Source organism: Diceros bicornis, chromosome X (assembly GCF_020826845.1).
Source record: "Diceros bicornis minor isolate mBicDic1 chromosome X, mDicBic1.mat.cur, whole genome shotgun sequence".
In the NCBI taxonomy this organism is placed as follows: Eukaryota; Metazoa; Chordata; class Mammalia; order Perissodactyla; family Rhinocerotidae; genus Diceros; species Diceros bicornis.
Window position 1 is genome coordinate 71,173,710 of NC_080781.1, and position 9,589 is coordinate 71,183,298.

The 9,589-nt window shown below is 37.2% G+C and overlaps 1 pseudogene; it reads right to left on the minus strand.

The window, feature by feature from the left end:
* Positions 1–1,423: 1,423 nt before the first annotated feature.
* LOC131400297 (amidophosphoribosyltransferase-like) lies at positions 1,424–9,348 on the minus strand (annotated as a pseudogene).
* Positions 9,349–9,589: the final 241 nt, after the last annotated feature.

Genomic DNA, 9,589 nt, shown 5'->3' on the forward strand with positions numbered 1-9,589 from the left:
CAAATTCTTCTTTTTCGTGTTGTGAGTTTCTGACCAAATTGCATTAGTTATAATTATTTTCGATGCTTTCTTTCCCTTTATCTCATATGTTATAATCAGTGTTTGCTAACCTATTCTGATATGAAGCTGCAATTTTCTGATTCTGTCTGTTTATTTATCTCCTTTCTAAAGGTTTTGTAAACTTTTGTGCCTTGTTTCAAATAGAAGCGTTCCTTTCAATGTTTTTTGTAGGGCAGGTCTAGTGGTGATGAACTTCCTCAGCTTTTATTTGTCTGAGAAAGCTTTTATTTCTCTGTAATATCTGAAGGATAATTTCACTGGGTAGAGTATTCTTGGCTGGTAGTTTTTGTCTTTCAGTATTTTGAATATATCATTATGCTCTCTTCTAGCTTCTAGGGTTTCTCCTGAGAAGTCTGCTGAAAGCCTGATGAGAGTTCCTTTGTAGGTTATTTTCTTCTATCTTGCTGCTGTTAATATTTTTTCTTTGTCATTGACTTTTGCCAGTTTCAATATTATATGCCTTGGAAAACATCTTTTTGCATTGAGGTAATCAGGAGTTCTCTTGGCTTCATGTACTTGCATGTCCAGTTCTTTCCCCAGGTTTGGGAAGTTCTCAGCTATTATTTCTTTGAATAAGCTCTCTGCTACTTTCTCCCTCTCTTCTCCTTCTGAGAAACCCATAATCTTTATGTTACTTTTCCTAATTGAGTCAGATATTTCTCAAAGAATTTCTTCATTTTTTAAAAAAATCTTAGTTCTCTCTCTTCCCCTACCTGAATAATTTCTAGGTTTCTATCCTTGAGCTTACTAATTCTCTCTTCCATATTGTCTGCTTTATATTTATTGCTTTCTACATTATTTTTTCATCTCATTAATTGTGTTCTTCATCTCCAGAATTTCTGATATTTTTTTTTGAGTTTCAATCTCCTTGCTAAAGTACTCTTTCTGTTCATTAATTTTATTCCTGAGCTCTTTGAACCATCTTTCTGACTTTCCTTGTATCTTGTTGAGTTTCTTTATAATAGCTATTTTGAATTCTCTGTCAATCTTATTGTAATGTTCTGTGAGTTCAAGTTTTGTTTCTGGAGAGTTGTTCTTCTCCTTCTGCTCTTCTGTTACTGTAGTTCTTCATGGTGTTTGATGAATTGATCCTTTGCTAGTGCATTTGTAGTAGTAACCACCTTTCTTATTTGAGTACAACTTTGGGTACTTTGTTTCTGTGCTGCTTCTGATTGTATTTGACAGCCTGCAGTTTCCACCCTCCACTGCCTCTGCCAGGGTTGTCATCAGTGCCCTCCTTTTGCCACTTGTGCCTCTGGGGTTGCTGATGCCTTGCAGTTTATGATCTCACTTTAGTCTCAAGTGTCACTACTGGGGTCACCAGGCTGTGAGCACTTCTACTGCTTCTGGGGTCACCTGGGTCTCATTTTCCTCCATTGACTCTCCGCTGGCTCTCTACAGGCTCGGATGCTGCTGCCCCATGTACCACGTGTTCTGCTTTTCCTGGGTTGTCTGGGTGTACTTGTTGTACTGCTGCCAGGGCTTCTGGGTTCACAGGTGTTACTGTTGCTTTCACTGCTGGAGTTCCAGGGACCCAGGGAATTGTATTCAATTCCCACTGCTGGTGGAGCTGGTGTTGGGGGTGCCACCACTGGGGTCTGGGGCACTGGTTCTGCTGTGGTTCCTGAACCCTCTGGTCACAAGTTCCACCTGCCACTGCTAGTGGGGAGCAGGGACTAAGCAGGGAGAGGATTTTATTGTTGCCTGCTGTGCAGCCTCTGGTCTCTGGTGCTAGTTGCTGTGTTTTGAAAACTCAGGTCAATGCCTCCTACTGCATCTGGGGAAATTTTAGTTTTGTATACTATCCACACTGTAGGAAAGACCTGGCCACTACCCAAGGAGGTGGAAGGGGTTTGCACACTCAATCTTCTGGGAGATGGGCAGGGAACAATCTGACTGCCCTCTCTGCCCCCACCACGATCTTTCAGCGGGGAGCAGAGTGAGTCCGCTGGGAGATGGGAAGGTAGCAAGCTGACCCGCCTTCTCCACTTCTGCTTGGACCGCTCACAGGTTAGCATGCTGAGAGCACTGAAAGATGGGCAAGTACCAAGCCACCTCACCCTCTCCACCCCTGCCAGGACCAGGACTGCTCATGGGTGAGCAGGCTAAGTCCACTGGGAGAAATGTAGGGAGCAAGCTGCACCTGTTTTCTCACAGATGTGCAGGCCAGTGTGAGAATCTACACCCTGAATCACTGCTTCTGGGGGTGGGGCTTCTCCCCTAGGTACACTGCCTCCTGGGAGTCCATTCCATCCACCTTCAGCTGTATAGATGCCTGAACCTCTTAGACATCCTGTTGTGCTGTGTAGGGAATCCTCTCTTGGTCAATGGATGTCAGATTGGTTGCAACTTAGAGGAAAGAGACAAAGGGAACAACTCACTCTGCTGTGATGCTGATGTCACTCTGGAATTGTAGCTTTTGACTCCTTTCACTCATTTCGCCCAACTCCAACCTCTGGCAACCACCAATCTCCTCTCTGTATCTGTGTGATTTTTTTTTAGATTCCTCATATAAGTGAGATCACATGATATTAGTCTTTCTCTGTCTGACTTATTTCACTTAGCATAATGCCCTCAAACTTCATCCATGTTGTCACAAATGACAAGGCTTTATTCTTTTTTATGCATGAATAATATTCCATTGTGTGTATATGTGTATATGTATATCTATACATCACAATTTCTTTATCCATGTATCTGTCAATGGAAATTTAGATTGTTTCCATATTTTCGCTATTGTAAATATTGCTGCAAAGAAAATTGCAAAAGATATATGGGGTTCCATATATCTTTTCAAGTTAGTGTTTTCGTTTTCTTTTCAAATAAATATCTAGAAGTAGAAATGCTAGATCATATGGTAGTTTTTTACATTTACATTCTGACCAATTTATATTCCCACCAAGAGTCCACAAGGGTTCCCTTTTCTCCACATCTTCACCAACACTTGTTATCTCTTGTCTTTTTGATAATAGCCATTCTACCATATGTGTGGTGATATCTTATTGTGGTTTTGATTTGCATTTCCCTGATGATTAGTGATGTTGAGCATCTTTTCACGTGCTTGTTGGCCATCTGCATGCCTTCTTTGGAAAAATGTCTATTCATATCTTCTGTCCATTTTTTAGTCAGATTATTTGATTTTTTTGGTATTGAGCTGTATGAGTTCTTTATATATTTTGGATATTAACCTCTTATCTCATATATAATTTGCAAATATTTTCTTCCATTATGTAGGTTGTCTTTTCATTTGTTTATGGTTTCCTTTATTGTACAGAAGCTTTTTATGTTGATATAGTCCCATTTGTTCATTTTTGCTTTTGCTGCCTTTGCTTTTGGTGTCAAATCCAAAAAATCATTACCAAGTCCTATGTCAAGGAGCTTATTGCCTGTGTTTTCTTCTAGGACTTTTATGATTTCAGGTCTTACATTTAAGTCTTTAATTCATTTTGAGTTAATTTTTGTGTATGGTGTAAGATAAGTGGTCCAGTTTCATTCTTTTGCATATGGTTGTCCAGTTTTCACAACACCATTTATTGAAGAGACTGTCCTTTCCCCATTGTATATTCTTGGCTCCTTTGTCATAAATTAATTGACTATCTGCATGTGGGTTTAATTCTTGACTCTCTTTTCTGTTCCATTGATCTGTGTGTCTGTTTTTATGCCAATGCCATACTATTTTGATTATGATAGCTTTGTAATATAGTTGGAAATCAGGGAGTGTGATGCCTCCAGATTTGTTCTTCTTGCTCAAGGTTGCTTTGGCTATTTGGAGTCTTTTGTAGTTTCATAGACATTTTAGGATTGTTTGCTCTACTTCTGTGGAAAACGCCATTGGAATTTTGATAGGGATTACATTGAATCTGTAGATGTTTTAGGTAGTACGAACATTGTAACAATATTAATTTTCCAATTCGTGAGCACGGAATATCTTTCCATTTATTTGTGTCTTCTTAAATTTCTTTATCAATTTCTTATAGTTTTTAGTGTACAGATCTTTCACCTTGGGTTATTTTTCATGCAATTATAAATGGGATTGTAGCTTAATTTCTCTTTTTGATTGTTTGTTATTAATGTACAGGAATGCAACAGATTTCTGTATATAAGATTTTGTATCTTGCAAATTTACTGAATTCATTTACGGGCATACTTCATTTTATTGTGTTTCGCTTTATTGTGCTTTGCAGATATTACATTTTTACAAGACCCTCCACCAGCAAAAAGATTATGACTTGTTGAAGGGTGAGATGATGTTTAGCATTATTTAGTAATAAAGTATTTTTAAATTAAGGTATGTACATTGTTTTTTTAGACATAATGCTATTACATACTGAATAAACTATAATATAGTGTAAACATAACTTTTATATGCACTGAGAAACCAGAAAATTTGTGTGACTCACTTTATTGAGATATTCACTTTATTGTGGTGGTCTGGAACTGAACGTGTGACATCTTTGAAATATACCTGTATTCTAGTAGTTTTTTGATGGAGTGTTTAGGGTTTTCTATATATGACATCATGTCATCTGCAAATAGTGACAGTTTTACTTCTTCCTTTCCAATTTGGATGCCTTTCATTTCTTTTCTCGACTAATTACTCTGGCTAGGACTTCAAATGCTATGTTGAATAAAAGTGGTGAGAGTGGGCATCCTTTTCTTGTTCCTGATCTTAGAGGGAATGATTTCAGCTCTTCATCATTGAGTATGATGTTAGCTGTTGGCTTGTCATATATGACCTGTGTTATGATGCGGTACATTTCCTCTATTCCCACTTTGTTGAGAGTTTTTATCATAAGTGGATGTTGAATTTTGTCAAATGCATTTTCTGCATCTGTTGAGTTGATCATATGATTTTTATCCTTCAGTTTGTTAATGTGGTGTATCACTTTAATTGATTTATGGATGTTGAACCATCCTGGAATCCCTGGAATAAATCCCATTTGATTGTGGTGTATGATCATTTTAATGCATTGTTGAATTTGGTTTGCTAATATTTTGTTGAGGATTTTTGCTTCTATATTCATCAGGGATATTGACCTGCAATTTTCTTTTCTTGTGGAGTCCTTGTCTGGTTTTGGTATCAGGGTAATGCTGGCCCTGTAAAATGAGTTTGAAAGTGTTTCTTCCTTCTCTATTTTTTGGAAGAGTGTGAAAAGGAAATGTATTAATTATTTTTTGAATGTTTGGTAGAATTCATCAGTGGAACCATCTGATCCTGCAGTTTTGTTTGTTGGGATGTTATTGATTCAATCTCCTTACTAGTAATCAATCTGTTCAGAATTTCTATTTCTTTAAGATTCAGCCATTGAAGGCTGTATGTTTTTAGAAATTTATCCATTTCTTCTAGCTTCTAAAATGTCTTGGTGTATATTTCATCATAGACATCTCTCATGATCCTTTGTATTTCTGAGGTATCAGTTGTAACATCTCTTCTATAAGTTCTGATTTTATTTATTTGAGTCCTCTCTTTTTTTCTTAGTTAATCTGGTAAAGATTTGTCATTTTGTTTATCTTTTCAAAGAACCAGGTCTTCATTTCATTTATCCTTTCTATTGTGTTTTTAGTCACTATTTCATTTATTTCTGCTCTGATCTTTATTTCCTTCCTTCTATTAACTTTAGGCTTCATTTTTTCTTGTTTTTCTAGTTCTTTGATGTGTAAAGTTAGGTTGCTTATTTGAAATTTTTTTTGTTTCTTGAGGCAGGCATTTATTGCCATGAAATTTCCTCTTAGAATTGCTTTTGCTGTATGCCATAAGTTTTGGTTTGTTGTATTTCTGTTTTTATTTGTCTCAAGGTATTTTTTGATTTCTCTTTTCATTTCTTCTTTGACTCTTTGGTTGCTCAGTAACATGTTGTTTAATCTCCACGTATTTGTGAATGTTTTAGTTTTCTTCCTATAATTTACTTTTAGTTTCCAAAAGTATAATTTAATTCAGACTTTAGAAACTCATGACATAAGGTCATGTAGAGAAATACTAAGAAATCTGTGAAATCACTAAACCATAAAAATACTACTTTCCGCTATAAACTATCTCAATAAAATAAAACAATGGAAAACACAAAATTCAAATTAGAGATTTTGGCTTAGTATTCACCCTGTGTCACCTCTTTTTGAAAATCACTTGAACTTCCAGGAAAATCGAGTAAATGTACTTTTTCCTATTCCTCCTGCAACTGAAAGCACTGGACATTATATATAAAACAAACATAAGCAGACTAAAAGTTGCAGGGGAGAGATGGTTGAACATAAAAGGACCTCAGGACTTTAGGGACAACATGGTGGTGAGGACCCTGTGTTTTCTTTTAGCATCATATATTCTAGTCTTGGAGAAACAAGTGACCAAGGAATGCCAATAGGTACAGACAAAATAATGCCCCATCAAAAGCCTGCTCTATCTAGTCAATGGACCAATAAAGGGGCAGCTTAATAAGATCAAAACCTTTTAGAAAATAATTTCTCTACTCCAGCCAAACACTACAGAAAAAGCTATGGTTCTACCCATACCATCTAAGGCCAAGTGGAGAGCCTAAACTTACATGCCTGTGAGCCTGTAATGAGGTGTTCCAACACCTCCACTAGGATGATGTCAGGGAAGGCCATGTAGAAGCCAGGACTTTTATTCCTACTAGCCAGTAAGAAGTTTATCTTACTGCAATGTCAGTGAAGACTACTTGGGGAGCCTGGTTTCTGCCCCACTTGGCAACACAAGATGCTTCTCTACCTCCCTGCTGAGATGATGTCAGCTGAGGCCTAGTGTATAGGGAGGATTTTCACCATTGCCACAGTAATAATACAACCTCCAGTTGATATCAGTGGAGACCTCATGCAGAACCAGAACTCCTACCCCCACCTAGCAGTAAAGAGGATCCCCTCTCCCCACACACATCAGGTGTCAATGGAGACCACATGGGAAACCTAGGCTTTTGCCTCTACTTGGCAGTAATGAGGTGTCCCCCTTCCCCTACCAGGTGGAGTCAGAGGATGGCAACTAAAATAAAGGATTTAAATAAGATCCAAGTTCTCATAACAAAATCAGAAAGTGTCCAGTGTTCAACTGAAAATCACTTGTCATACTAAGAGCCAATAATATTTTAAACTGGATGAATAAATAGAATCAATAGATGCCAACACTGAGATGACAGAGATGCTAAAAATTATCTGACAAAGATTTTAAAGCAGGTATGATAAAAATATTTCAATGTGAAATTACAAACACATTTGAAACAAATTAAAAATGTATAATATCAGAAAGAAAAGAAGAAGCAAATGCAAATTTTAGAATTGAAAAGTACAGTAACTGAATTAAAAAAAACTCAGTAAATGAGCTGGAGTGCAGAATGGACGTGACAAATGATAGAATCAGTGAAGTAGAAGACAAACCAAAGAAATTACCCAAACTGAAAAACACAGAGACAATACACACTTGCACACAGACACACACCAAAAAAACTAACAGAGCTAATAGGAACTTGTGGAATAATAACAATATATCCAACATTGGTATCACTGGTGTCACAGACATAAGGAGGGAGAGAGATGAAACCAGTACTTCTACTGACAGATACATGACACTGTTTGCTCCCAGATATTCTGCAACGTGATCAGATTTATTGGCAATAAGCTCTTCTTTTGTGGAAATGTTTATTTTCACAAAGCATGGAAATATTATTGGTGATGAAGCTACTCGAGTTTGCATTTCTTTTGCGTGAGATGCTTTGAGAAATTTTATTATGGGTGGGATGACATTGTCTCTCACAAGTGAATCATCTATAGGAACAATTATTTCACCATTAAAGTTGTCTGCTAATACTACAATTTCATTTTCCAACACCAAGTTCTCTTAGTCTCTTATTGACTGGATGCAAGTTCTTCCTAGCTATCAGCTTTTATACAGCACCTTCACATAAGGAAGTGTACACTTTCCTGAGTAACCAAGAACAGCAGGCATAGCAAATTTGGGAACCATGCTTACCAAATCCTTTTTACAGGTTCTTAAATTGCCAGCTGCTGACCAAAATGGTATCTTACTATTTGGTCTTCAAATATGCCGTCTGGTTTTGCAAAATAAGCATAGTCAAAGACACAAAGAGCCATTGAATTTCCTTCAGACCTTAATATAATGTCAAGAGTTTGGACATAATGTCTAGATATTTTCACAATGTCTCTAGGCAAGACTTCATGGCAACACCTTATACCAATAGATAAAAAGTTACAAGATTCTGAAATCACCACTCACCCTTCTGTTTCTGTAGGTTTTTTATTTCCCTTTTGCCTTTATGTCAGTTACAGGAATGAGATGACTAATGCATAATTAGCATCTTTGTGAATGATAAGCAGGACTATGTCATGGCCTTCTTCATTAGGTATTTAGTCCTTGCTACTCACTCTGACGTTTTATCTCATTCTTGAAGAGGTGTATACATCAGTAACTGGGTAATCAGGACCAATAGTGTGACACAAAAGGAAAAAGCTTTAATGTGGCAGCATTTACCAATTCACTAGTGTATGCCACAACTATTTTCCCATGAGATGTTTGATAATTTTCCAACTCAGTTTTCTGCAGTAGTATACCTCACGTTTCCAATTTCAAGAATTGAAACTTATATTTATTTAAATTGCCTTCAGTAAAGATGTGATTTACAAGGCCCATTACCTTGTATGTTTTGAATCTTGGCACTAAAATCCCATCGCTGTTCGTAATATCAGCACTCTCCTGATCCTGGTGCTACGGCCCTATGAGTCCATGGATGATTATATGTGACACATCTAACTGTGTGAGTTGTTCTCCTGAGGCAATGCACTGAATACACCACATTCCTCTGACACCTCCAACTCCTGAGGTTCCATGTCACTTCCAAAAAACGTTAAAGGACCTGCCATCCCCAACGAGGTCTGGGTGCCAATAGGCTCCAGCCCTCTCTTCTATTTCTAAGTAAGACGTTTCTTTGCACTTGGAGGGAAAGGGTAGATAAAAAGAAAAAAATCAGTAAATGAAGAAAGAGCTTGATTGGGAAGTAAACAGAGAAATCTATTACAAACTAAAATAGTAGTGTGATATGACAAGTGAAAAGTTTACTGCAGAGACCTATTGAACTAAACTGATTTTCTCCCTGGGTTGAATGAGGATGGGGAAGGATATGAGATTTGGCTAGAAGATATCTAATACCTCATTTTGGTATTTAATATCTCTTCAATCTGGTCTTACCTTTCTAAGGTCTTACCTTTTCCTTTAGAAATACTACCTCTAGCCAAGAAGGCCCCTCTAAATGCCTCACCATGCGCCATGTGACTTCTTCTTTTTCCAGCATTGTTCATGCCATTTATCTCCCCCAGAACCCCATTCCTTGCTTCCTAGTTCACATTTTCCCGGTCATTCAAAGCTCACCAACTTACAAAACCATCTCTAGCATTTTTTAGTTATGAGAGGAATTAGGAGAATATCAGAATCCATGTGGATCTTTAAGTAGTTTGAAAAAAGCCATTAACATTATAATATGATTTAACATGTGGAAAATAAAAAATAACT